Below are 27,167 nucleotides of genomic sequence, written 5' to 3' on the forward strand. Positions count from 1 at the left end.
TTGGACATGACAAAATAATAAGAACAAGAAAAATGTATTTCATATTCCAAAGGAACAAATCTGTTTTTGTAGGTTGAAGCAGAAATAGTACTGATTGGAAATAGGTAATAGGCTGCAGAGATTTTTTTTCTTTTTTTTAAATTTATTTATTTTTTATTATTATTATACTTTAAGTTCTAGGGTAAAAGACAACTTTTTTTTCCTTTTTTTAGATTATACTTTAAGTTCTGGTATACATGTGCAGAACATGCAGGTTTTTTACATAGGTATACATGTGCCATGGTGGTTTGCTGCACCCATCAACCCGTCATCTACATTAGGTATTTCTCCTAATGCTATCCCTCCCCTAGCCCCCTACCCCACTACAGGCCCCAGTGTGTGGTGTTCCCCTCCCTATGTCCATATCTTCCCCTCCCTATGTCCATGTCTTCTCATTATTCAACTCCCACTTATGAGTAAAATTTTTAATTGATGTATACTTGCCAAAAATGGTGACACCAAACAACAACAGATGTTTGCCACCTGTTAAGCAGTAAGTAGGTTTGCCCAGGAGATATTGATCACTCATACTTAAAATAATTGCTGTTATAAATACTTCAGCATGGATGGACTGTCCCACATATAAATAGTTTGCTAATAAAGCATATGAGGTTGTAATCCTTAAAGATGTTAACTGGTAGGGAATGTTATGCCTGAGTGGCACTACTAATAGAGTTGAATATTTAATAAAAGATGCAATTGCATTAGTTTTGGGCACCATGTGGACATTTCTTGTCTATAATTATTAGGTGGGTGTAAAAGTAACCGCGATTTTTGCCATTGAAAGTAAGGGCTTTGGGAGTCCAAGACAGACAAATCACCTGAGGTCAGGAGTTTCAGACCAGACTGGCCAACATGGTGAAACCCTGTCTCTACTAAAAATACAAACAAACAAAAAAAATTAGCCAGGCATGGTGGAGGGTGCTGTAATCCCAGCTACTCAGGAGTCTGAGGCAGGAGAATCACTTGAGTCTGGGAGGCAGAGGTTGCAGTGAGCCGAGATTGTGCTACTGCACTCTAGCCTGGGTGACAGAGTGAGACTCTGTCTCAAACAAAAAAAAAAATTAACAAATTCCACAACTGATTTTGCACCAACCTAATATCTTGGTAACTGCTACATAAACACCCCTATATGCACACACCTACACATGCACACACATAGGTACACACCTCCAATGACCCTTAAACTGTGGAATTTTGAAATGTGAAGGAAACAAACATTTACAAACAAGTTTTACTTTTCTCCAGTCACAGTGGTATATGAATTTCTTCTACACAGGCTTTCAGGTGCTGTGAGGTGCTGGCACATGTAATACAGATGAGGCCAGCACACTAAGAAGAACATTTGGGAATGAATCATTGTGGTAACTGTTGAAGACACCAGCCAGACATCATGCCCTATCAAGTCTGTCACAGCTTTCCAAAGCATTTCATGAATACTCCCAAAACTTTAAGAATAAAAACAGACTAACCAGTGAACTGAAGCATATGCCAGAGTCCATTTAATGCTTTAATATGATTAAATGGCCAACAGATGCCTTTAGGAAATGGTTATAGAAAATACAAAACAATGACATCTTCCAATGGTATATCTTGGCTTAGAGAAAAGCAGAACTAGTTAACATAGAATAGCTTATTTACATGGAACTGTGTGGAGATATATATATATATCTCCACTGTATTTTTTATGGACGTATATTTCCATTGAAATCACAAGCTTGGCTTATAAAAGCCTTTGACTGCTTGACCTTTAAAACAAATCTGGGTCTTACCCCTGCCCTTGTGGAAAGTAGGAGGCAAAAACTGTGGCCAGGCATACTGGCTCATGCCTGCAATCTCAGCTACTTGGGAGGCTAAGAAAGGAGGACTGCTTGATCCAAGGAGTTTGAGTCTAAGGTCATCTACGATCATGACACTGCACTGCACTCCAGCTTGGGTGACAGGGAGATAAAAATAAAAATATAAACCACCAAAACTGTGCAACCTCTCAATTAGGGAATATTATCAAACAACCACTTCCAGATAATAAGTAAGGAATAATTCTCCAAAAAAAAAAGCAATGTTCAAAAGAGTTACTCCAAGAAACGTTGACAGTTGAGCAAACCAAAGAACATATTCCCTGTTGGAACAGGGAGCCTGTAAATCCTGCCACTGAATATGATAATTGCTGTGCACAACTGACCTCCATATATTTACCATTCCTTTCTTATCTGAATGCGAGTTTTCTTTGAGGTTATTCTCCTTATAGAGTATGAAGTGGATGTGGCATATAATTTGTCTTTTTAGCTATAGGTGACTGGATAACAAGGAAAAGCTTCCAGCACCCAGTACATCTCCCAGAAACCTTAGACTCTGAACTGGGTGGTCTCCTTTGGGGAGAATAGGGATTCTATGTAGAGTTCTATAGAGACTAGCACCTGTCTGGGTAGGTGGGAGTCTAAAGCCAGAGAGAAAGGTTCTAGCAGAGCCTGCTAATTTCACCCCAGTATTCTTTCTCCCCTTCTTTCTTTTAATAATAGAACTCAGGAGGTTTAGCTGGACACATGGCAACTCAATTAGAGGACATTTCCCTACCCCTCTTGCAGATATGTGTGGCCCTGCAACCAAGTACTAAACAACAGAATGTGAGCAAAAGTGAATTTCGAGTCACATCCTTCAAAAGAAGGTTGCTTGCCTTTCACTTCCCTCCTCCTTTTCCTTATGGCTGGGAGATGGCAACAAGGCATGCAGACACTTTGGACCAGAGATGGAAGTCATGCACACAAGACAGCAGAACTGTCTAGCCAGGCCTGGGCCACTCATTCCTATACTGTTACAAGAGAGAAATACTGTTCTATCTTATTTAAATCACTGTAATGCAGGACTCTTCATTATACCAGCTTATCCTATAACCTAACTATCTAGAAAGTTGTAGAGGATAAGACTTTAAGAGTGTAGACTGAGGTTAGATGGCCCAAATCTGAGCAAGGCTATGCCACTTACTAGCTGTGTGGTCTTGGGCAAGTTGCTTAGTCTCTTTTTGCCTTAATTTTCTTATCTGTGAAGTTGGGAAAATAAGAGTACTATTATTATTATTATTATTATTATTATTATTATTACTATTATTGCCATTACTGTCATTATTATTTTTGAAACGAACTTCCCACTTAATACTTACTCAACTAAAAGCTTATAATTAAAAAATATGTAAGACATATTTTTAAAAACTCACTGGTGCCTGAGTAAATTAAGATAATTTTAAATTTCACAATAATCCCAGAATATTAATTTTGTGTTAAATTTCATTAAAAGGATTGGTGTCAGTTGGCATTCTCCCATACTAACACTTTTTTGAAGAGATTTGGACTACTTCAAATTATATGTCATATCAAATAAATAATGATATGAAGACAAATCTCAATTAACACATTTATTAAAAACTGTGCTCTAGAACCTTGCTACATCAACAACCAAAGTTTATCTTTGTTAAAAATATGTAACTTTGGACCACAGCTACTGTGTAATCTACATATCTGGGATGATATTCCAAGATAAAGTATGCAGTTTCCCTGGCCTTGAAGTCTAATTTTCTTAATTTTCTTTACATTTAAATATGTTGTTTTTTAAAATTTATGAAAATAAAATTATATTGCTCATAGACTTCAGTTTCCAGTTGCAATAATAAATGCTTGCTAAACTGTTTATAGTCTCTCATCTAATCCATCTATGTCTAATGACTGAGTATAGGGCCTGACCTACAGGTGTTTATTACATGTTTATTGCATTAACAGATAGAAATGTGAGTCCAATTGACACATGAAACAGAGCCAAAAGGATGGAGCTGGGACACTAGGCTTCTCTGGAATATGCTTTCACTAGCAGAGCTCACCTGTCATAACCATAAATGTATGGCATCAGAACATGGTTGAAAATTAGACACAGAGGGGTAGAAGAAAGGGCCTGGCAGTCTATGTGCACACACAATGGCAGAAGAGTAAAGACTTGCCTTCCACTATTAATGCAAGTTAAGTGTGTGCAACCAAGTGACATATGAAATACGGTCTGCTGCAAAAAATGTATCCCATTACATGTCTTAATGTTATAAATTGTATCTCTCATTGAAGCTTTACTAGTAATTATTTAGAGTTGAATAATTTTTCAAAGATTACTCACTGACCACATGCTATACATCCACAGTTAAGCTCAAAGCATGCTAAAAGGAGCTAAATTCTGCCCAGAAATGCCAATGCTTTCAAAATTGAACATTCAGACTACTATGGCATTGTGAGATTAAAAAGTTAATATTCATTTTTAGTTCAAACATATTCTAACAATGTAAAAATTATAAACCTATGAAGCATACTTTTATCTATGACTTGACAGTCCTTTCTATGTGTAGTCTCACATTTTTATACATGTTTATAATATTTTTAAAATACTCTAAAGAGAGGCCAGGTGCAGTGGTTCACACCTGTAATCCCAGCACTTTGGGAGGCCGAGGTGGGTGATCACTTGATGTCAGAAGTTCGAGACCAGCCTGGCCAATATGACAACACCCCATCTCTACTACAAATACAAAAAAAATAGCCACGCATGGTGGCATGCGCCTGTAATCCCAACTACTCAGGAGGCTAAGGCACGAGAATCGCTTGAACTTGTGAGGTGGAGGTTGCAGTAAGCCAAGATTGCACCACTGCACTCTAGCCTGGGTGACAGAGTGAGACTCTGTCTCAAAAAAATTAATAATAATGATAAAATACTCTAAGGAGTAGCCTTAAAGTTCACTATCCTGTGATATTTATTAATGACACAGAGAAACATGAGAATTTACAGTGAAGAAACCCAGCAAACACTACCCTCATCATGTCAGTAAGACAAATACATCGCTTCTGTAGCATTCTTGCCACAAATCTATAACTTCATGTAATCAGCAGAAAACATTATGTAATTCCAAACTGTGAGGCATTCCACAAAATAACTGACCTTCACTCTTCAAAATGTCTAGATCATGAAAGATAAGGAAAGACTGTGGAATCATCACACACTAGAGAAGAATAAGAGGCATGATAACCAAAAGTAATGTGGGTCCTAAACTGGATCCTGGAACAGAAAAATAACATTAATGAAAAAACTAGTAAAATGCAAATAAGGTGTTTGGCTAAGTAAATAAATTGTACCAAGTTTAATAGCTTAGGAATTCTAAACGTACCATGGTCATGCAAGATGTTAACATTAGAAGAAACTGGGGAAGAGTATTTGAAAAGTTTCTGTAACTCTAAATTAATATTAAAAATTAAAAGAGGAGCACAATTTGATAATCATACTGTGGTGCTCTTTTGAAGGTAAAAATGCATTAACAATAGAATAATATTCTAACCTGTAAGAGCACAGTTTTGTGTGAAGTTTCCTACAGCAGAGTAATGGTTCTGTGTAGTCACATCTTACTGGCATCCATGGGTATCCCATTGCATAGATGATAATCTACAAGCATTTGCTCTTTAAAAATTGTGGGAATTACAGGAGGACAGTCAATAAGCTAAAGAAGAGATAAGGTACACCTAACTCTTAAAGAGTGCCTCCTAAAGAGTTGACAAGGAGAAAGGGAAATGCCATTTATAAAGAACTTGGTTATGCCAAGCCCCGGGGTAGGAACTTCAGATGCACTATGGCATTGAATCTTTGCAGCTGTTTGAGGCAGATATTATCATTCTCATTCAGTAGATGAGGAAACAAAGGTTTGGAAAGTTTGGAGGAAGCTTTTCTTGGAGGCACACAGCTTAATAAGTGGAACAAATAGGGTTTGAACCATGGGTTTATCTGACTTCAAATCCATGCTTCATAGACTGAAAAATAAAACAAAATAGAACAAAACACACTGTACTAAGAAACAAAGGTTGTGTTTGTGAAACATTTATGGACCAATTAAATCTTCATCAGGGAAGACTCTTTTGTCATGGCTACAGATGGCATCTTTAAACATTACCAGCTGCGCTTTAAAATGCTTACAGTTGGTCAGAAGTGAGACTAAGCCAGAGTGTACATAAATCAGACCAAATGCATCCCCTCCCCTGGAAAAAAAGCCTCAACTCATCTTTCCACTTTATGCAGGGTCACTCATATAATTTCCACTTTTGGATAATAGTGCATTAGAAAATCACTTATTAACTAAAGATTTAAAATAAATTCCCATGGTAGGCAATGAAAAAAATATTTACATATTTGTGCCTGTCATCAAGGAAAATATTTGACTTAATATGATTTTCAAAATCATCAGGACTCATTTGTCATGTGTTTTTAGTTCTCCAAAGAAGTTTACAGTTTATGACATTTATTCATTTTTTTTTTCCAATGGATTCCTTTAACAGACATTTGTTTAACATCCATGTGAGCCTGCCACAGCCCCTGCCCTCATGGAGTTCCAGAAGAGAAAACAGATATGTAAACACATGATTGCTGCAGAGAGTGATAAATGCTGTAATGAAGATTGCTCTGGACATAGTGTTGGTACAAAAGAACATGGTCAGCTCGAGATGCTTTAGTTCAAACTTGAAGTATATTGAAGTTTACCAGGAGGATAGGAGGTTGACAGGCTTTCTAAGCAGAGGAAACAACAGAGACAGGGGAAGTGGGGCCTAAAGCAATTCATCCTCTCCTATCCCTCTGCCTGCAAAGCAGTGGGCATCCTTTGTCTCTTAGACTTACTGGACCCTGATTTATAAATTGCAAATTTTTCTTCCCGGCTGTGAATGTTAGCTTGCAATTCAGTCCTTAGCCATAAAATACACAAGACAATCTGGAACAGATTGGCAACGGGTTTTGTCTAGTTGCATTTGGGGACTGTGTAAAGCATATGGTGCCAGTTACAAAACTCTGAAGCAGTTTGTTCAGAACCCAACACAGCCATATCAGTTCAGGCTCTGATATTGTCAGTTATCATCAAGCATGCCCAGTAAGGCATTGACATATTCCTATAGAAAATATGCTATCATCTTTGCCATGTGATCCAAAATTAGGGGTTGTCCGTCTTAATGGAGGAACTTAAGACACCATGGCCCCAGTTATAAAATAAGGTGTACTGAAGAAATGTCAGGATACTAAAGTGTCGTTTTAGCTTGTCTTAAATTCCTCCTGGTTTTACTTTAGCTCATTATTTCCTGAACTTGAATGCTGTTGCTGTGATTTGATCATTACTATTAAGCAGTTGTCACAATTCCCTGTGTAGGATAAAATGACTCTTTTATTCAAGGCCAAGCCTGGCAAGTCTGTTCTTATAGATCACATATTTCTAAGTCTCCACAGTTTTCACTTTAAAAAGCTGATGCCGTGACTCTACCCCAGGTTGCCTCTCTCCACTCAGCTGAAGTCACCGGGTTTCCCTCCTCTGTCACATGCTCAGCAGATCTGCCTTCTGCCATTGATTCTCAACAATCCACAGCCCCGTGGTAGTTCAAGCTGATCTCCAGAATATGTCACGTATCTGCATTGGTCCACAGCTGCTCTGGGATCCTGCTGTCCCAATCAGATATGCTTGCCTGGCCTAGCAGAACTGAGCTAACACTGCTTTAAAGACAGAGGACTGGCTTTGTTTTAGAATTTTGTAGTTGTTACTCTGCCCAGATCGAATACTGTGTGGATCTTCTGCTTTATCGTTAAAAGGCCAACTGTGTTTTAAGGCTCCAGTGAACTGGCTAATTTCAACAGGTCAAAACCAAAATGGATGTAGCATTAGACACTACTGATTCCCAGTGAGTCCCCCTGCCTTGCCCCAGCTGTTCCTTTTAATTGGAAATGTGTATATCACAGAATACTTTAACAGTTAAGGCTACTAATTGGGGAAAAAATACTATCTAGTAAGATAAACTGTTCAATAGATTGGTCATTATTTTTTATCTTTCCCTATGGTTTTACATAAAGTTTCAAAAGCCTATTTTAATTGTACTCTAAAAGGTTTATGGAAATAAGAATGATATAATAATGCTTAGAAAGGTCATATGTTTCCCAAACTATGCTCCATGAAATACAGTTTTTTTGGAAGTTAGTAAGGTTAAGAATGGTGTAGATCAACTAAACTAACTTTTTCTTTATTGTGTGTTTTAATTTTTTTATTTTTGTGGGTACACAGTAGGACACTAATATACAATACTTATAGGATACATGAGATTTTGATATAGCCAAACAATGTGTAATAATCACATCAGGGTAAATAGGGTATCCATCACTTTGAGTATTCATCATTTCTTTGTGTTAGAAACATTTCAATTATACTCCCTCAGTTATCTAGAAATGTATAATAGATTATTGTTGACTGTAGTCACTCTTGTGCTATCAAATACTAGATCTTATTCATCTATCTAAGTATATTTTTGTATATATTAACCATCCCCATTTCCCACTCTCCAACCCCCCACCCTTCCCAGCATCTGGTAACCATTATTCTACTCTCTATCTCCATGAGTTCCATTGTTTTAATTTTTAGCTCCTGCGAATGAATGACAACATGCGAAGTTTGTCTTTCTGTGCCTGGTTTATCTCATTTTGCATAATGTCCTCCATTTCCATCCATGCTGTTGTAAACGACAGGATTTCATTCTTCTTTATGGCTAAATAGTGTTCCATTGTGTATGAGTACTATACTTTCTTTATCCATTCATCTGTTGACGAACACTTAGGTTGATTCCAAATCCGGGCTAAAGTGAATAGTGCTGCAATAAACACGGGAGTGTAGCTATCTCTTCTATATACTAATTTCCTTTCTTTTGGCTATATACTCAGCAGTGAGATTGCTGGATCACATGATAGTTCTACTTTCAGTTTTTTGAAGAACCTCCATACTGTTCATAGTGTTCTCTATAGTGGTTTCACTAATTTACATGTCCACCAACAGCATATAAGGGTTCTCCTTTCTTCACATCCTCGCCTCCCTTTGTTGTTACCTGTCTTTTGGATAAAAGCCATTTTAAGTAGGGTGAGATGCTACCTCACTGTAGCTTTGATTTGCATTTCTCTGATGATCAGTGATGTTGAGCACCTTTTCATATACCTGTTGGTCATCTGTATGTCTTCTTTTGAAAAATGTCTATTCAGATCTTTTGCCCATTTTGAAAAACTGGATTATTAGATTTTTTTTTCTGTTGTTGTTTGCCCATTTTTAAATTGGATGATGAGACTTTTCTCTATTGTTGTTTGTGCTGTTTATATGGTTTATATGTTCTGGTTATTAACTCTTTATCAAATGGATAGTTTGAAGATATTTTCTCCCATTCTGTGAGTTGTCTCTTCACTTTGATTATTGTTTCCTTTGTTGTGCAGAAGCTTTTAAACTTGATGTGACCCCTTTGTCCAGTTTTGCTTTAGTTGTCTGTGCTTTTGGGGAATTACCCAAGAAATCTTTGCCCAGACCTATGTTCTGGAGAGTTTCCTCAAATATTTTTTTAGTAGTTTCATAGTTTTGAGTCTTAGATTTAAGTCTTTGATTCATGTTGATTTGACTTTTGTGTATAGCAAGAGATAGGGGTCTAGTTTTATTTTTCCACATATAGATATCCAGAACTAAACTAACTTTTGGCAAAAATTTTTTAATAGTTGCCTAATTTCACTGTCAGTAGTAAGATGTTCCACAAACAAATTTTTATAGTTCCATAAAGCTGACTATAAAAATATGTGAAACAAGTTGACATTGCTTATATGGAAGCTAATTCAGCCATCTCAGAGAATTTTAATTTCCTGAGGAGACAATTATTTTTGATGACATATCTTTAACTGTCTGTCAAAGAACCTACGGCCAGGAGAATCTATATAACTGAGTCAGCTGTTCCAATGACTACTTATATAAAAACACCGACCCGAGAAATCACGTGAGACCATTTATTCGATGATGGATCGTTAGTGAAAATATCAAATGTGGCAACAGGAACCAAAAGCAAAAAGAAAATACCACAGAGCTATATGGAAACAATTGTCATCCATTTACTATTTTCTTAAAATTATAAACAAAATAAATATGTTGTGATGACAGACATCTATCTGGCACAACAACAACAACAAAAATCACTCCTGGGAATGAATAAGCTCTTGAATTAGCTGCAAGTTTTCCTTTTACCATAGGTCACACATTATTCATGCGCTATACTCATGTATTCTGTGAATACACCCATTTCTTTGTTCATTTATAGCAATTTTCCTGCACATCATTATTCAGGCTGTGAACTATGTTAGTAGATCAACTTTGGAAACAGGATTCCTCTTTGGAAAAGTATTAATCATATTTTACATGCTGCATCGATGCTGCCCCTTGTTGTACCCCTAACCTTGGTCATACACTATGGAGTTCTCCTGTGAAACTCACTGGAATGCAGAACGCTGGAAACCAGAGTCACTGTGACAAGGGTGGCACGGTGACAAGAGAATAGACGGATTTAGATCTAATATTATTAGAAGCACAGTGGTTAAGTGTGGGGCTAGTGAGTCAGACTAAATAATTCAAATGTTTACCATTCACCCTCTTTGTGACCCCATACAATTCCAATCCATTGTTGCCTCAGTTTCGTCCTCTGTGAAGGGCTGCCTTATAAAATTGTTCAGAGGATTAAATGAAAGGATACACATAAAGAACCTAGAACCATGCATGACAAATAGTGAGGGCTCAATAAATGTGACCATGATTGGAATTAAAGTCCTACTCTGTGCCACTAATCACATTGTGTACCTTATACAACATATCTGTGAATTAGATAGCATACGTTTCATTTAATAGATATTGTGAACAAATGGCAGTTATAGAGCTTGAGGAATTTAGCTGGTATTAGTCAGTACTATGTTTCATATGCATACTATACATATGGTATCCATTACATATGCATATATGTCATATATAAAATAAAATTAAGCTGTACGTTACATACTGTAGCCATTTATTATTTTATCCTGATAATATGCCATGGACAAGGTGGGAGGATTTTAATGATGATGGGGGTGGGGTGGGCTATCTCAACATAATTAGATTTGCATACTTAAAAAAATACAAAAGCTGGACTGAAGACAAGTGAGTCTAGAGGTAGGAAAGTGAATTAGGAGGGTATTATGAATTGTTCAGGGGAAAGGTGATGAAAGTCTGCATTAGGTTGGTGGGGAAGGAGCCAGGATACGAGATGTGTAAAAGGAAGTTATGAGCACTGAAGGAGAGGGGGAATAATCTAGGATAAGGTGGAAATCTTTGGGTAACTGGCTGGACAAATGAGAAGAGTTTGGGGTTCCAAAAACACACTCATTCCCCTTCTCGACCAAAGAAATTTGTGTTTTCTTTGCTGTAGTGTCATAACGCTTTTATCAGACTTATTGTGCTTTATTGTAATATATTTGGATTTTCCCCAAGACCTCATAAACCTAGACAGTACATGAACAATAGTATCTGTTGAATTAATATAGGTTTTAAGTCACATTGGCCGTGTTCAATATATGATATGTGTTAAGACATATACTTTATCAATACTAAATTTCAATTCTCTCCCAGCTTCTTGGCATGTAATGATATCCTTCTTGGAAATAAGAAAACCTGAAATTAGTGCTATTGGAAAGAAGAATCAATAACTCTAAGCGACATATATAAATGAATGAAACACTTCTCTGTGCAATTTTTCTCACTGTGTCACAGGACTGGGATGAGCATTTGTTTTGTATTTTTTACTTTAACATATAATGATGTTAACTAGCATTAGTGTTGGTGAGACTGTGGGGAAACAGGCACACTTATACGTTGTTTAATTAGCAGAGCATATTAAAGTTTAAAATTCTCACTTAAATTTTTTTTTAAATTCCACTTCTAGAAATCTTTACTATAGAAATGAGTACAAGAATAAAAAGATTTCTATGTAAGATGATGGTCATTGTAACAATATTTATGGTAGCAAAGCATAAGAAAATCTGAATGTATGTCAATAAATGACTAAATAGATAAATACAGTACATTCATATAATGAAAGATTAGTCATTTAAAAGAGGAAGCTAATTTCATATCTTCTGACCTGAAAAAATGTGCAAAATACATTAAATTGGAGAAAAAAGAAAGTTGCGGGCTACTGTGATAGCATTATTTCATTTTTATTTTAAAATACCAATGTATGCGGTGTATATATAAACATATCAGTGTCAGTTTGGACAAAATCTTAAAGAATATACACTCAACTGTTATATGCTCTTTAACCTCAGAGCATAGAGTGACTGAGTATGATGGGATAGGTGGAGAACAGATGTTCATTAGGCATTTTACATGTTTTTTTTTTAAGCGGTGGGATTATGAGTAATTTGTTTTTCTTTCTTCAGTGATTCTCAGTATTTCTTCAGCCATTAAAAAAACGATAAAAACAAATTAGTATGTACTGATCTAGAAAGATATTCATGATATTGTAAGTAAAAAATGTAGGTTACAAACAAAAGTTTGCATTGAATTGTATCATTTCTTGGTAAATATTTATAATAATACAAAGGATAGATGGATATATACCAAACCGTGATGTCTGGGGCAAGATTAGAAAGAACATGCAGTGATTTCTTACATACATTTTGTATTATTTGTAATAAAAACAATAAAATATTAAAACAACCATTAATAAAAGGTCATCATACCTGTTTTATATCTTAGAAATATGCTTTAAAAGTTAATAGATTTTAGTAAAGAAAACTATATTCTAATTAGATTAGTAGCATTTTCCATTATGCAAAATATCCTTCTGTAAAGTGAATTAACTTTTTGTGATATTAATATTCACAATGTCTGGCTGCCCATTTTGGCCTAGTTAATGCTTGTCTTTTGGAGAAATAGAGGTCAAATTTCTTAATTAACTGTCTAAAACTTATTGAGAAATGTCATTATTTTGCCTTCATGAGGATCTCAAGGAAGGCTCTGTGCCCCACTTCTATGCATTTGGTTGCTCTTTTCCTTTTTGAATGAGGGGTATTTATCTTTAGCAGTTGAAACTCTTTGAATGTTGACATAACTTAGATTTCAAGGTAGAAGAAGGGAGGTTACTGATGCCTGTACTTACATAGAGGAAGCAGATTACTACATTTGCCTGAATACAAAAATCCTGAAAAAGCAGCTGTCTACTAGGGGCTTCCCTGTCCATGGAATGAACCTCCTTTCTCATGGACATTAGGACCTATGTTTGGAAGAAAATCAGTTTTTATCATCCTGTTTAGGGTAATAAATGAATTGGCTGGGTACCCTTCAGCTTTCTACTTGCTTCCAATCCATGTTTTAAAGAGCCTTTTAATTTCTGAGCATTTAAATTACATTAATTACGTTTGAACTGAACAGGTTCTTACAGTGTCTTGTGCTTGCAAAATTTTTAAAGGGAGAAAAATGTTAGTTCAAACCTTGTAATCCTAGAGCTGAGTGCAGCTGAGAATTTTAAGAAAAGTCAGCAAAATGAATGGCATACATTGTATTTATTTATTCAAAATAATATGTGATTACATTCTTCATTTCAGAACTCCTAAAAGAACAAATTATCTGTCTTAATTGAAGCTCCGTTTTCAGGAATAGAAAATAAGTAAAAACAATACTAGAAACCTCGGAAAGTGCAAAGAAAAGATAATACCAAAAGTACCTAAAATAGAGTTTCCTAAATATCAACTGAGGAGTGACTGTGAAATCTTTCAACAGTGTGAAAAGTGAATAAAAGACTCAGAATTACCTATAGGGCGAAAAATATAAGAGGGATGAAATAATTAACTTACTAAAAATGGAAGGAAGTGTTGCTTCACTGACAGATGAGTGGGATGTATAAAGTCTCACACCGTAAAAAACGATACAATTTTTCCAGTTCTGATTAATAAAGGACAGCATTTCTAATGCACTCATAAAACATGGAAAGACTTTTCATGTTTGATGACATATATAAATTTAAGAAAAAAATCTTCAAAATCAATAAAAATTATAATTACTATACCTATCAACAGGCTTAATAATATAGTTTTCATAGTATCTAAAATTCATCTGAAATCCTCATCAGCAAAATAAACCTTGCTTTCCAGAGAGAGAAGTCTTTTCTTTACTTAATAATGAAAAGGGACTGCATCCCAGAAAAGAAAACCAATGTTTTATGGAGGTGGCCTGCAGCACCCACTTGAATCATCAGGATTAGGCAATGACCCTCTTTTGGTTATATTTATCTGACCGTTTTCTGCAGGAAAGGAGCATTAATAGCTATATAAAGCTTCAACACATGTTGCACAGAGAGGACTGTATAATCCTCTATTATTTCTGCCTGTAAATGACTACATGTCTAGCACTAGCCTGGGGCAGAAGTGGCTGCCAGGAAACTTGACCTGCATCATGGGCTTAATGAAGCTGTAATGTTCTGTTTATAATTCTTTCCACTTTTAACTAGTATTGTATCCAGGGGAAATGAGATAATGTGCCTCTCCTTTTTGGATCACTGGGGCTACTGACCAGTCCTCTGTGAAGGGACAACGAATACAATGTGGATACTGTTCAGGTTCTGTAACTTGCTCTGACCATTATTCTGGAGGATCAATTCAGATTTGGGCAGGTAGGGCACCTAATTTTCACCCACAGGAACAAAGTCTGACATATGGCTGCCTGTAGGTGTGTGTGGACTGGTAGACTTGAAATATACTTGTATACAATTTCCTCTGCCTTTTCTATGATGACAATAAGTGAGGCTGGGCCTTTCCAATATTTTTTATTTAGAGATGTTTTCCTTCAGTTTCCCTAGCCCTTTTCTGATCATTTTTCTCATTCAGGGGCTTCTACCTGGTAAAACTATTATGGACTTTTAGACTTCCATTGTGCTCCGTCTCTTCTGGCCACGCCAGCAAGAAAGGAAAGGATATAATTTTTTGTTTTTGTTTTTTTAAGCTAACCTGTAATCAAACCAGTGGCCCCCTCTCCAATTTTGGACCAAAGAGTTTAGAATGGAGGCATCATTAAATAGGTGAAAGAGGTTTTTAGAGTAGGTAGTTCTTCTCCTGCAAGGGTTCTGAAATGTGGGGTGTTTGAGGAAATCCAGACTCGAATGGATCTCTCCTTTCTGAGCTCCTCCTCCTCACCTCCCTGAAAGCAAGGGTTGGGAACCCTCACAGAGTGCAGGTGCAAATGTAGGTGCTCTAGTGGAGAAGCGGGTGTCTTGTCTCTTTTGGCCTTTTGCGTGGACAGCCCCAAGACCTAAAGCCAGCCCTACCATGTGACACACAACTGACGAGCACCTTCCCATCCTTTCTCTTTCTTTATTCTTCTTCTATTCTTCTGCTCCTGAATACCAAAACAAAACATAGCCTCATAATCTACTCATTTAATACAGTTACCCTTTCCTCCATGACACCTAGTCAGAATTCCTCCTGTTATTATACACTTGTTAACAATTCCAGTGGCCCTGTTTCCCTCAGACAGAAAATTCAGAGTTTCCTCAGCACCATGAAGTCAGAAGCAGCACAGAAGGGAGACAGAGGGTGATGGCCTTGCTGCTCAACTACCCTGAGAGTAATTAGTGTCTTAGCTAAGGAAAAGGCCCACAGGGGCAGTTAGGGAGCCACTGTGGACTTTGAGATGGTATAGAATGGTCTGTTGTCAGAGTGGAAGCCATGCTGAGGAGTCTATCTGTTGACAGAAAAGGAAAGGGAAAGATGGTAAGACATGACCAGGAGTCACAAAGATAAAGATTATTTGTTAACGTGGGGGTGATTTGTATGTTTGCTGACAGAGAAGAAGGAGGCCGTAGAAAGGATAAGTTTGAAGAATAATTAATTGGTGGACCCAGGCTCCCAGGAGAAAAGAGGTAATAGGTCTGAGGAAAGTGAAGGGATTATCCTCTGAGAGAAGAGACAGCTCCCTCTTAGATAACGGATCTGTGAAGGTATAGAAGGATTTGGAGATGTAGGTTTATACCAGCTGACTTTGATCTTCTTAACAATCTGTTGAGACTTGGGGCATAGGGATGAAAGCTTGAGGAGAGTGGAAAAGATTTGGAAAGGATGTATCATGTCCTCTGGTGGTGAGACAGGTGTGTCATATTTATTTATCATGGGCTGCGAGTCAGTGGGTCTTAAAATAGGAACAATTGGCTTCAGAAATTAGCAAGAGCCTAAGCCAGAAGGAGGGAATAATTCTAGAAAAAAAGACACTCGGTGAACCACCACATGTTTTGAAAGCTCACTAGGTCTATAAGCCTTCCTAGAGGCTCTTTGGAAAATGAATCAGAGGACCTGGGTTATAGCATTGACTCAGTTACTTACCATCTTTCCTATTTTGGGCATGATTGTTAATTATTTCCCAATCAGGATCACCACTTGCAAAATGGGTATCTATTAATTTACTCAACAAATACTTACAGACAGCTCACTACTGCCAGGTGCTGTGTTAGGGATGGCAGGTACAAGAGAAACAGGATTCTCTCTGTTCTCAAGTTTCCTTCAGTCTAATGACTTCCAATCTTGCTTCATTTTATGGGAGGGTCAACTGAGATAATAAGTCAGAATGTGTTTTTAAAATTCTGGAGCCCGACTGTAGAAAAAACCTATAGGAAAGTAATTTTTTTCTTGCTTGTTGTGATCATGACCTAATGGTGATCACAATTTCTAGATAGAAGACTACCTCCAAATGATGCCCACAGCTCTCCCAGGCTTAAACCCTCTTACGGCAGCCATTGTCACCCACTGGGAAGCAGGGAGCACAGCTTTTACACTGCACTGATGCTATCCTCGCCACTTCTTCCTGTCTCCAATGACTGGTTGCCCTATTCCTGTGGCTGACTCCTCTGATGAAGACAGCACTAATTCCAGCAGAGGCACAACACAGAGCTGTCCCAGCAGCCAAGTGTAAACCAGCAGAGTTCTTTGATCTTCAGCCTGGTGCATTCTTTGGGTGGCCAAAACTTTGGAAGGACAAGCTGAAAGAGTATGTCTGGTGTTTGGAAGCCAGGTCAGAGGTAATGTTCTGGAGATGCTTGCTGAGAGTAGAATTAAGAAAATTGCCTTTTCTTTTTGATGTCTAAGTCTAGAACAGGAAAAATTATTCTCTGAAATGTCTCCAGAAGTTCTGGGAATGGTCTCTCACTACAATTATGGCTGCAAGATTAATTTTGCTATACTATACCCAACTTTCATTAGCATACTCAATTTTGTTCCATATTTCTGTTTTATCTAACATTTAAAAATTCCCATCAGTGGTGGAATATGGAGGAAATGGAGGAAATCTTTCTCTTCTTTTGTGTTCAGGCTAAGGGGGAAGTCTACTTCTAAAAGCAGGATTTGTCAGATAGGAAAAAAATATAAACTGCAGATTAGGTGTAGAGGAGAGGAGGACGGAAGATGAAACTGAGGATTGCTTTACTCCCTGCTTTCTGTCTTCCTCTGTGAATGGCTTTATTTATAACTGGATTCAGAAATTAGATTCCAAGAGGGCTTACCAGGTAGAAATATGAGCTAACTGCTCCCTATCTAGATGTTAGAAAAGCCACAAAAATCTGCAAAGAAGTCAATTTTCTGGGCATTTGTCTCTAAATTTTCTTCCTTCCTTCCTTCCTCCCTCCCTCCCTCCCTCCCTCCCTTCCTTCCTTCCTCTCTTCCTCCCTTCTTCCCTTCCCTCCTTTCTTTCTCTCTTTCTTTCCTTCTCTCTCTCTCTCTGTCTGTCTCTTACTCTCCCACTCTCTCCTTCTTTCTCTCTCTTTTTCTTTCTTGATGGCGTCTCACACACCCTGTTGCCCAGGCTGAAGTGCAGTGGCGCAATGTCGACTCACTGCTACCTCCACCTCCCAGGTCCCAGCAATTCTCCTGCCTCAGCCTTGCAAGTAGCTGCAATTACAGGTGTGTGCCACCACGCCAGGCTAGTTTTTGTATTTTTAGTAGAGACGGGGTTTTACCATGTTGACCAGACTGGTCTCGATAATAATTCATTTCTATAACTTTGTCTTTCTTGGGGTATCTGGATAGAAAAGTACATTTTCTAGAGTTTGTTCCCTACGCTCTTGTTCTTGACCTTCCCATCTGATGTGCACCTCCTCCTACCTTGTATCTCAGATCTGATTTTCTCAAAAATCTAGAGATTGATCTATTAAAGGCAGAAACACCCACACATGTTACAGTGAAGGTAGGTTTTTGTTAGCTTTTGACATATGATTCTCTGCCTTGCCCTATCTAACCTTCTCTTCACTGCTCTCTCCTCTTTTGATTTGCCTTTAATGTGGATATTCTCCTGTGAATGACTCTGAAGTCGAATGTCTGAGAGGAGCTGAGAGGCCCTTCACTGCTACGATGGCACTACTGCTCTCATTGTCATTTCCTCATTGACCTTAACTTCTTGGTGTGATTTGTTTCTCTTCTTGGGCTAGAGAAGTTCCTTTCTCTTTAAGTTCCCCACTTTGCACTGGTCTGTATTGAACTTTCTGTTTCATTCAATTCAACAAATATTTACTGATAGTTGTGCCTGCTCCAATGTGGGATAAAAATGTAAATAAGACTTTTTTATAAAAAACTTAAAAATTTGTGGGGAGACAGCCAAGTGCAGAGCAAGCCAAATATTGTAATAAATTCTGCTGTACACACTTGAGAAGAATTAACTGAAGGTACACCCGCATTCCAAACAAGGCTCCCAGGACCTCTCCATTTTCCCTTTTTCCTATTTCCAAATTCCTACATCACTTATTTGAGGCTTAAATCAGCATTTTCCACAGTATATTCCTTGTAACACTAGGCCCAAGAGATGCTCTATGCAAAAACAATTTCACGACCAATTGAGAATAGGAAATGTACACATTCTCCTCTTGGAAGTCCACATATGCATCAACACACCTGAGGTTTTCATCAGCAGAGAGGATGAAGAAAAATTCCTTTTAAAAAAAAATTACGGAGAACACTAAATAAAAATAAAAATGAAAATTACTATGATGATGATTATTTTCTTTTATTGTACTTTAAGTTCTAGGGCTAACCCAGAAGTCTCTGATCTTATTTCCTTGCACACCACTTTTTACATAATACTTTATAGGAAAAGTGATGTTTCTCTGGCCACACTCTTGGAAACATTGCCCTAATTAATTCATTAAATGAGGAATATGATAATATTATGAAAATCTTACATGGATGCACCTTTATCATCATATAAAACCTTTCATACCAGCTGGCTTTTTAAATGCCTAGAATTGTGCCACCCAATATAGTAGTAATGAACCACATGTGACTACTGAGCGCTTGAAACACAGCCAGTCTCAGACGAGATGCACTGTAACTGTACAATACATACCAGGTTCAGAAGACAAAATAAAAAAAGAATATGCACTATCTCACTAGTAATTTTTATATTGATTATATCTTGAAACATAATATTTTGGATATATTTGGTCCAATAACATTATTTAAATTAACTTCACCTCTTTCTTTTTACTTTTTTAAAAAATGTGGCTACTGGAAAATTTAAAATTACATATGTGGTTCACATTATCTTTCCACTGGCTGACACTGCCTTAGAAAATAGAAACTTTTTTCTATATTTGTACTTTTATTTTTCTTCTTCCTTTTTTTTTTTTTTTTTTTTTTTTGAGATGAAAGTCTTGCTCTGTTGCCAGGCCGGAGTGCAGTGGCGTGATGCAACCTCCACCTCCCAGGTTCAAGCGATTCTCTCACCTCAGCCTCCCAAGTAGCTGGGACTACAGGCACGCACCACCACGCTCAGCTAATTTTGTATTCTTAGTAGAGACAGGTTTCACCATGCTGGCCAGGACGGTCTAGATCTCTTGACCTCATGATCCTCTCACCTCAGCCTCCCAAAGTGCTGGGATTACAGGTGTGAGCCACCATGCTCGGACCTATATTTGTATTTTTCTGTAGCACACAGAAAGATCATATACCCAGTGAAAATATTTTCAACATTGTTGACTGAATTATTACGGCTGGGAAAGCCAGCGAGTTGAATCTTATTCTCCAAGGTGTTCACACTCTTACTCATTATTATACCCCATGTGTGGACTGTCCCGACTGTCCATTCACTACTTCAGCCTATAAATCAAAGAGAACTACACCTGGCAATGCTGTGCTTCTACTGACGGTCTAACACCTCTTGTTATGTTCTTCTTAGCTCTGCAATTACAAATGCTAAAATGCACTTGTAATTCCTATTTCGAAGCAATCATTCCGATGCCATTTCTGTGAATTTCAATAGTTTTTGGCACTTATAGACTGTAGAGTTATTCCCTGGCATTGAATTTAATTTGCCAAAGGCATCATCATTGTTTCTCATGACCTAAAATACTACCCCTTTGTGGGCAGGGGAAAAAAGCAGAAGTTAAAATCCCTACTATTATCACATTTGCTTCAGAGGAATCTTCCCAGGTTTGAAGATCCATGTAACAGGCTCAGAAATAACTGATAGAGACCGTGTATTCAGTTACTGATAGGAATGAAACTTAAAATAAAATCACATGCTTTGATAAGTCATGCCATATCTGTGATATCATTATGCCAGCACGTGGTATCTTGTAACCACCTGGATCTACAGCTACATGAAGGGCTTTGAGTTAGCTGTATTTCATATGAGCTGCAGAGAAGGCTCTGGCACAGTGAATTTCAGAGAGTAATAAGAAGACAACCCCAATGGCAGCTGATATGAACGTTGCAGTGAGAAGAAAATAAGCAGGATTGGGCAGCACTCTGTTAAGCATGAGTCAGGGGAAAAAAAAAATAGGGAGCAACACCATAGCAAATAAACTGCAGATGCTTCCAATCAGGCAAAAGTGTGCTTGCTCCACTCACACTTGCCATCTGGGGAAAACTACAACGAAAATGGATCTGATTTACTCATCTTTCACACAGAAGCATAGCATGTGCCCAAGAAACCATACCGAATGTAACTATCAAAAATGAGCTTTTATCTAAGAAGCTATAAAAAAGCATCAAAAAAGGTGTGTACTCATGACACTCAGAAGCTTGTATTTGAATAATAAAGCCTTCTTATTTTGTCAGTTTGGTTCAATAACATGTTTTGAGATTGTCTAGTTTATAAATGCCAAGGTATAAGGTACTGAGTGATTTTTTCCTAAACAATAAACTGCTGACACCACCTTGTCTTTTGCATAATAACTGCTACCTCAACACTATTTTCTGACTTTTTATTGTAATCTTATTCTAAACACATGTCAGTCTTTCTCTATTGCAATCTAACCACACATTGTTATTAGACTTAAACTTTGAAACATATTTCTGAACATATCTCCCCAATAGTAAAAAAAAAAAAAAATCAATGAATTACCATTGGCATTAAACAAAAGTCACACTTCCTAGTCTGATTCTTAGGTTTACAATTTGGTTTCATCTACTAGCTTGACCTTACCATCCATAGTCAACTTTGTATACTCCACAGATTAGGGGATTTGGACGGCTTGCTTTGCTACTCTTGTGCTGCCAGGCTCAGCTTCCATCTCTGCACATCCAGATCCTACTCAAAGTTCATGGTTCAAGTCAGTTCCATGGCTCTCTCAATAGCTAGAATTCTACAGCCTCTGCCCCCAGCATTTTTCTAAGCATTCTTCTACTGTTACCTCTATTAAGCACATATGCACGCGCGCGCACACACACACACACACACAAAACACACCCATATACACACACTCAACGGTAGCAATTATTCTGCCTGAATCAAATCCTAGCTTTGCCCATTACTAGTTGTTTAACACGGGGAATTACTTAACCTCCCTGTGCCTTAGTTTCCTCAAGTATGTAAAGGATAATCATAGGACTTACTTCTAAAGGTTGTTGTGGGGAATAAATGAGTTTCTGTAAAGCGTTGAGAACAGTGCTTGATGCATAGTTTGCCCTTTGTAAGTAATTCGGTGTTATCCATAGCATCAGTCACAGTAAAGGTATTAGTGGTACTGTTGTTATTTTTGTATCCCTGGCAGTACTTTCATGTGATCTCATGTATTGCTCATGATCAACAAACATTTATAGAGTAAAGCAGTAAGTAAATGAGCATAAAGTAATACATTTCAAAATGAGAGTCAATGCACTAATTTGCTATTACTTTTAAAACCTGCTTTAGGAATGCTCTCCTAATAGTACCAGGACTTATTGGGTACTCTCTAGAAAAAAAAAAAAAAAGATTATTTTTAAGGAATAACTAAAGTAAAAACAAAGCTCTACTAACTGGAAACTTGTGGATTAGCTACTTTATGAAAATGCATTATTTTAGTGTGCAATTCTGAAGAAGTAAACATTGATCAACATTTATATTTGATATCCTTAACTGTAACAAAAATGCCCAAAATGAAAATTGAGTTCAGTCCAGTAATGACAACCAAATGGTGTTTTTTCAACTTTCCAGGTTGACTTTATGCCCATTATCTCATTAAAGTTCTTTTGCTCTAATGAGCTAGACTTGTGGGAAAAGGTTTAAAAATAAAGCTGAAAAAAAGAGAAACTTTAGTGTGATCTAAAATTCGGTCTCATCTATTCTCTATCAGCGTACAGTAGCATGGGGAACTGAAGAAACACTCTTCAGCCTTTGAAAATCAACGTGCATTTCATAGAGAGCTGCTGCCTCTCAGTCATAGCATTTTCCCTGCTGTCTTATAACTACGTCCTGCACTAAATTTTACATGTCCCCAGACTCCTATTTAATTCTCACAGCTGGGAGACGGGACTAAGTCCAGCCAAATCTGTTTTCCTAGAGTGCCTACAAATCTGCCCTTTAATAATTTATTTTCTCTACTATAATGGTCTCTAACTAAGCTCTAATAGATTTTGCCACACAGTTGTGGCTTTAATCAGAGAAGAGAGTTTTATGGGTTTATTAATCATGCTCTTTTTCAAAAGCTGCTGATTAAGCATTTGCCTGACAGTTGAAAGCAGTCAGAAGGTACAATGGAGGCTGTCTGCTTACAGAGTAGCAGCCTGCAGGTAGCTTTCTCACAGGGCCCGCAACAGACTGCATACAGCTAGTGCCAACTGAGCAGACTGAAGTTTCAACTCCCCCCAGCTCCTAGCAACAGATCGTTCTCAGCAATCTTCTCCCCACCATTTTATTCACCAGGACTATTCCAGCAGCCAATAGCAAAATTCCTTCCTGCTCTCCACATCCCAAAGCAGCTAAATTATTTCTGAAACTGAATGACATGCTTGGCAAAGAATGTATTCCACCCTGAGGCGCTACTTACAACAAGGTTTTCTTTGGCCTACTCAAGCAGCAGACCCACTAAACACCATCTCCCCCTGCCTTCTAGGAAAGCGGCAACCTAAGCCACATAGTCCCTTCATGTGTTATAGTCAAGGCACCAAGTAACAGCCAAACAACACAACAAGGCTTCCTGGACTCGAGAAAACCCCTATTTCTCCAAGGCCAATTTACAGCACACTCATAGAAATACACATTCAGACCAAACACCAACCGACTTTGAGGTTTTGTTAGAAGTCAAGACACCAGGAAGAAGTAGCAAGTAGTGTTTTGGAAAGAAAAATTAACTTATGTTTATTGAATTTTTTACACTGAAGATAAATGTTTTCCTCAAAATGCATATCTATCTCGAAGTCCTTCACATTTCTTACATATGTGTGGAAATTTCCCTATTCCCTTAGTGGTTATTACCAAGTAGAGAAGAGTGAAAATATCCTTGAGATGAATTCAGTAATGATTGGTCCATGACTCGTCTAAACTTTTCTACATTTGGTTCCAGAGCAAACATTTAAAGCGGTACTTCATATTCTCAACCTAGCATAGTGTGTTAGATGTACTTCTCATTTGACTTAAAATGATCAGACTTCTAAAATTAAATTTTTGCTAGAATTATCAATATTATCTATGTTGATGTATCTGTAATCACTAGAAAATGAGCAGTTCTTTGTTTCAATATGTGTTTTTGTATAATGAAAGGTGATTTAAAATGATAGTAATTAAACCATGGAAAGAATAAAGCAAAATATTTTTAAATTATCTTATGTTTTTTCAAAATCAAGCTGTTAACTCTACACAAGGATTTCCTGGGTTAATGTTATAGATATCTGTGTAGATATTTTATCATGTCTCTTAAAGGTCTGAGATCTTACATGTTTCTATTTGTATCTCCTCTTTTGAAAGAATTAATAGACTAGTAAACAAAACAGGAGACTTTAGTATGGTACTTTATACATTGTGGTATACTAAGCAAGAAAATCATAATATCAAAAACTAGTGGTGCTCGCTTCACCAACACATATACTAAAATTGGAATGATACAGAGAAGATTAACACGGCCCCTGTGTAAGGATGACATGCAAATTCATGAAGCGTTCCAAATTTTTAAAACAGAAAATTTAGCCTGGCATGGTGGAACAAGCCTGTAGTCCCAGCTTCTCAGGAGGCTGAGGCAAGAGGATCACCTGAGCCCTGAAGGCTGAGGCCGCAGTGAATGGTGAAAGAACCACTGCACTTCATCCTGGGCAATGGAGCGAGACCCTGTCTCAAAACAGAAAAACAAAAACCAAACAACTAATGAGAGAAAGGGATGTTTTTAAAAACAGATCATATTAGTTCTCTCTAATGAATTTATAAAAATTAAAAACTTACTTTATGAGACATTAGAAAGTCCCAATACACACATTTGAATTCATTTCTGTCCTTCACATCATATTACATTTTTAAATAAGCAATGAGACGTACTGAGCTTAAAAGCTTGACAGATTTAACAGAAAACCAAAACCCCAAACCATACACCTGGTAAATGAAATAATCCTCAGTTACAGTCTTGATATGTTGAGATCATATATGCTCTGCTTCAATCACCTGAAAAAATGGTAAAATAAATCTATAGTTTGGTCCATGTTAATTAAATTATATTTAATCACCATTATCCAGGTAGTACCATGAACACTTTTTACTGCTATCATTGCAAAATATATTATAGGCCGAGCACGGTGGCTTGTGCCAATAATCCCAGCACTTTGGGAGGCCAAGGCAGGTGGATCACTTGAGATCAGGAGTTTGAGACCAGCCTGGCCAACATGGTGAAACCCTGTCTCTACTAAAATAAATACAAAAATTAGCTGGGCATGGTGGCAGGCACCTGTAGTCCCAGCTACTTGGGAGGTTGAGGCAGGAGAATTGCTTGAACCCGGAGGCAGAGGTTGCAGTAAGCCAAGATAGACCACTGTACTATAGCCTGGGCAACAGAGCACATCTCTCGCTGTATATATAGATATATGGCGGGGGGGGGGGGGGGTCAGTGCCTTCTCATCCATGTTAATAGAGGCCATGACTGTACAGATAAATGAAGTCCACAGATGTTAATTTCTAACTCTTACTTCATTATAAACATATAGGAAAATACTTCCAATTTATTTCTGAGATTTTCTGTCGGGCATGTCTTAATCTTGTACCTGAGTTTTACAGGAGATGTGAAGCAGTAGAAATTTGACATAAATCAGAAGTAGGATTAAATCTTAACTACCACTAACCCTGGGCAAGTTACTAGCCTTTTAAAACTTTAAGTTCCTCCTCTGTAGAGTTAACAACGCTTACATAGTGGGGTTATTGAAAGGCTATGCACCTACTAACACATAGTAGTTGCTCAGAAATGACAACTTCCCTCATTTCCCTACTTTTCCTCCACCCTTCATTTGCTTCTGGCCCACTCTTTAGAATCTTGGAGGATACCACGTCATTGCTGAAATTTTCAGATAATCCATGAGAAGAAGCAATTAAAGGAGAAATTGAATTAATGTGATTTTGATTTTATTAGTTGCAGCAACCCAATAGGAATTTTGACACAAAAGAAAGAAAAGCTTTTATATCTACTAAACAAGCCTAAAAGGTATTAGGGTACTATAAATGGTTTATTTTTTCAACTAAAGTAACCCAGATTGTTCACATTTTCCGTCATTTAGTTTGGTATCTTTAATTAATGTTGGCCAGTCTAACAGTGCTCACATTTCACTTTTGGTTTCTTCTCTTTTAATTTTTTCATCAAACATTTGTTCATATGCATTGTAAAAACAAACAGAAATTAACCATAGCAATGGCTAAAATATAAACCACAAATTTGACTGAGTCAGCGGAGGTTTTTCTGGGTAACCCCAAAATTCCATGTCTCTGTGTATTTCAGTCCCTTTGTCAACTTATTACATGATAAATGAAACAGATCAGAAGAACAGAGTAAAAATTAATCCATCTTAAGAGTTCTATATGCTCTTGGTTGGATCCCTGATCCAAAAGGAAACCTGATCTAGGTTTTGAAAGCACTTTGGTGTCCCAGAATGATTTTACTTGATCAAGTTCCCAGAAAATACATGGTTCAGCCTGATGACAAATTGTCAGAAAATCAGTGGGAAAGTGCTCTGCTTCTCCTCAGCAGAAAACATAAAAATCATATCTATTTTGTTTGTCTTAAAATTTTGATATAAGAGTCTTCTCTTTGCCATCAGGCATGAATATTTTTATTTATTTTACAGTATGTGTTTTGTATTCAAGTGCATAAATGAATAAAAGATAGTTTTTTCCAAAAATTTTCTCTATCTTTTTGTTCTTTGCATATTCTCTTGACTTCTAAATAACTATTGGTCTGCTTTACCCCTCAAAACCTGACCTGTAGTTATTCAAGTTTGAACATAATGTGCCAAACATTTTGTTCATCATATTAAGCTATGCGTTGGGTACAAAGAACAACTTAAGGTTAGCTCTGGTACTCGAGGGATGTCCTGCTTGATTCTAGAGAGCACAGACACAAAGCAGCATGTACAGTCATGCATATCATCCATCTTATAGTTTGTATATTTATTCCAAAGTATTTGAAACCAGAGTGCTTTGGACTGCAGATGCTTTTAGATTTTGGAATATTTGCAGTAAATATTTACCGGTTGAACAGCCATAATCCAAGAATCTGAACTCAATGTTCCAGTGAGTGTTCTTTTGAACCTCATGTCAGTACTCAAAAAGTTTTGAATTTTGGAGCAGTTCAGATATTGGATTTTCAGATTAGGTATACTCAAACTCTATATGCACACATGCCTTGTAGGAAAGAATGAGGGGAAATGGTGAAAGAATAAGATGACCCAAGAAAGAGCCAATTGTATTTAGGAAATAGCCAGTGGACATAGTAGTTAATAGTTGCAGATTCAAACATAATGTCAAAGTTTCACAGATTTCCCCTCTCCAATTTCATTCCTTTCCACTTCTG

General features: G+C 37.3%; 1 protein-coding gene and 1 non-coding gene across 7 annotated transcripts in view; one reads left to right on the forward strand and one right to left on the reverse strand.

The window, feature by feature from the left end:
* Nucleotides 1-27,167, reverse strand: part of CPED1 (cadherin like and PC-esterase domain containing 1) — a 311,112-nt gene that overhangs the window by 79,816 nt on the left and 204,129 nt on the right. The window lies entirely within an intron of this gene.
* Nucleotides 24,191-24,297, forward strand: LOC126951738 (U6 spliceosomal RNA). Its single transcript, XR_007724607.1, has one exon. It is a non-coding gene; the product is annotated as a U6 spliceosomal RNA (small nuclear RNA).

This window comes from Macaca thibetana, chromosome 3, assembly GCF_024542745.1.
Source record: "Macaca thibetana thibetana isolate TM-01 chromosome 3, ASM2454274v1, whole genome shotgun sequence".
In the NCBI taxonomy this organism is placed as follows: Eukaryota; Metazoa; Chordata; class Mammalia; order Primates; family Cercopithecidae; genus Macaca; species Macaca thibetana.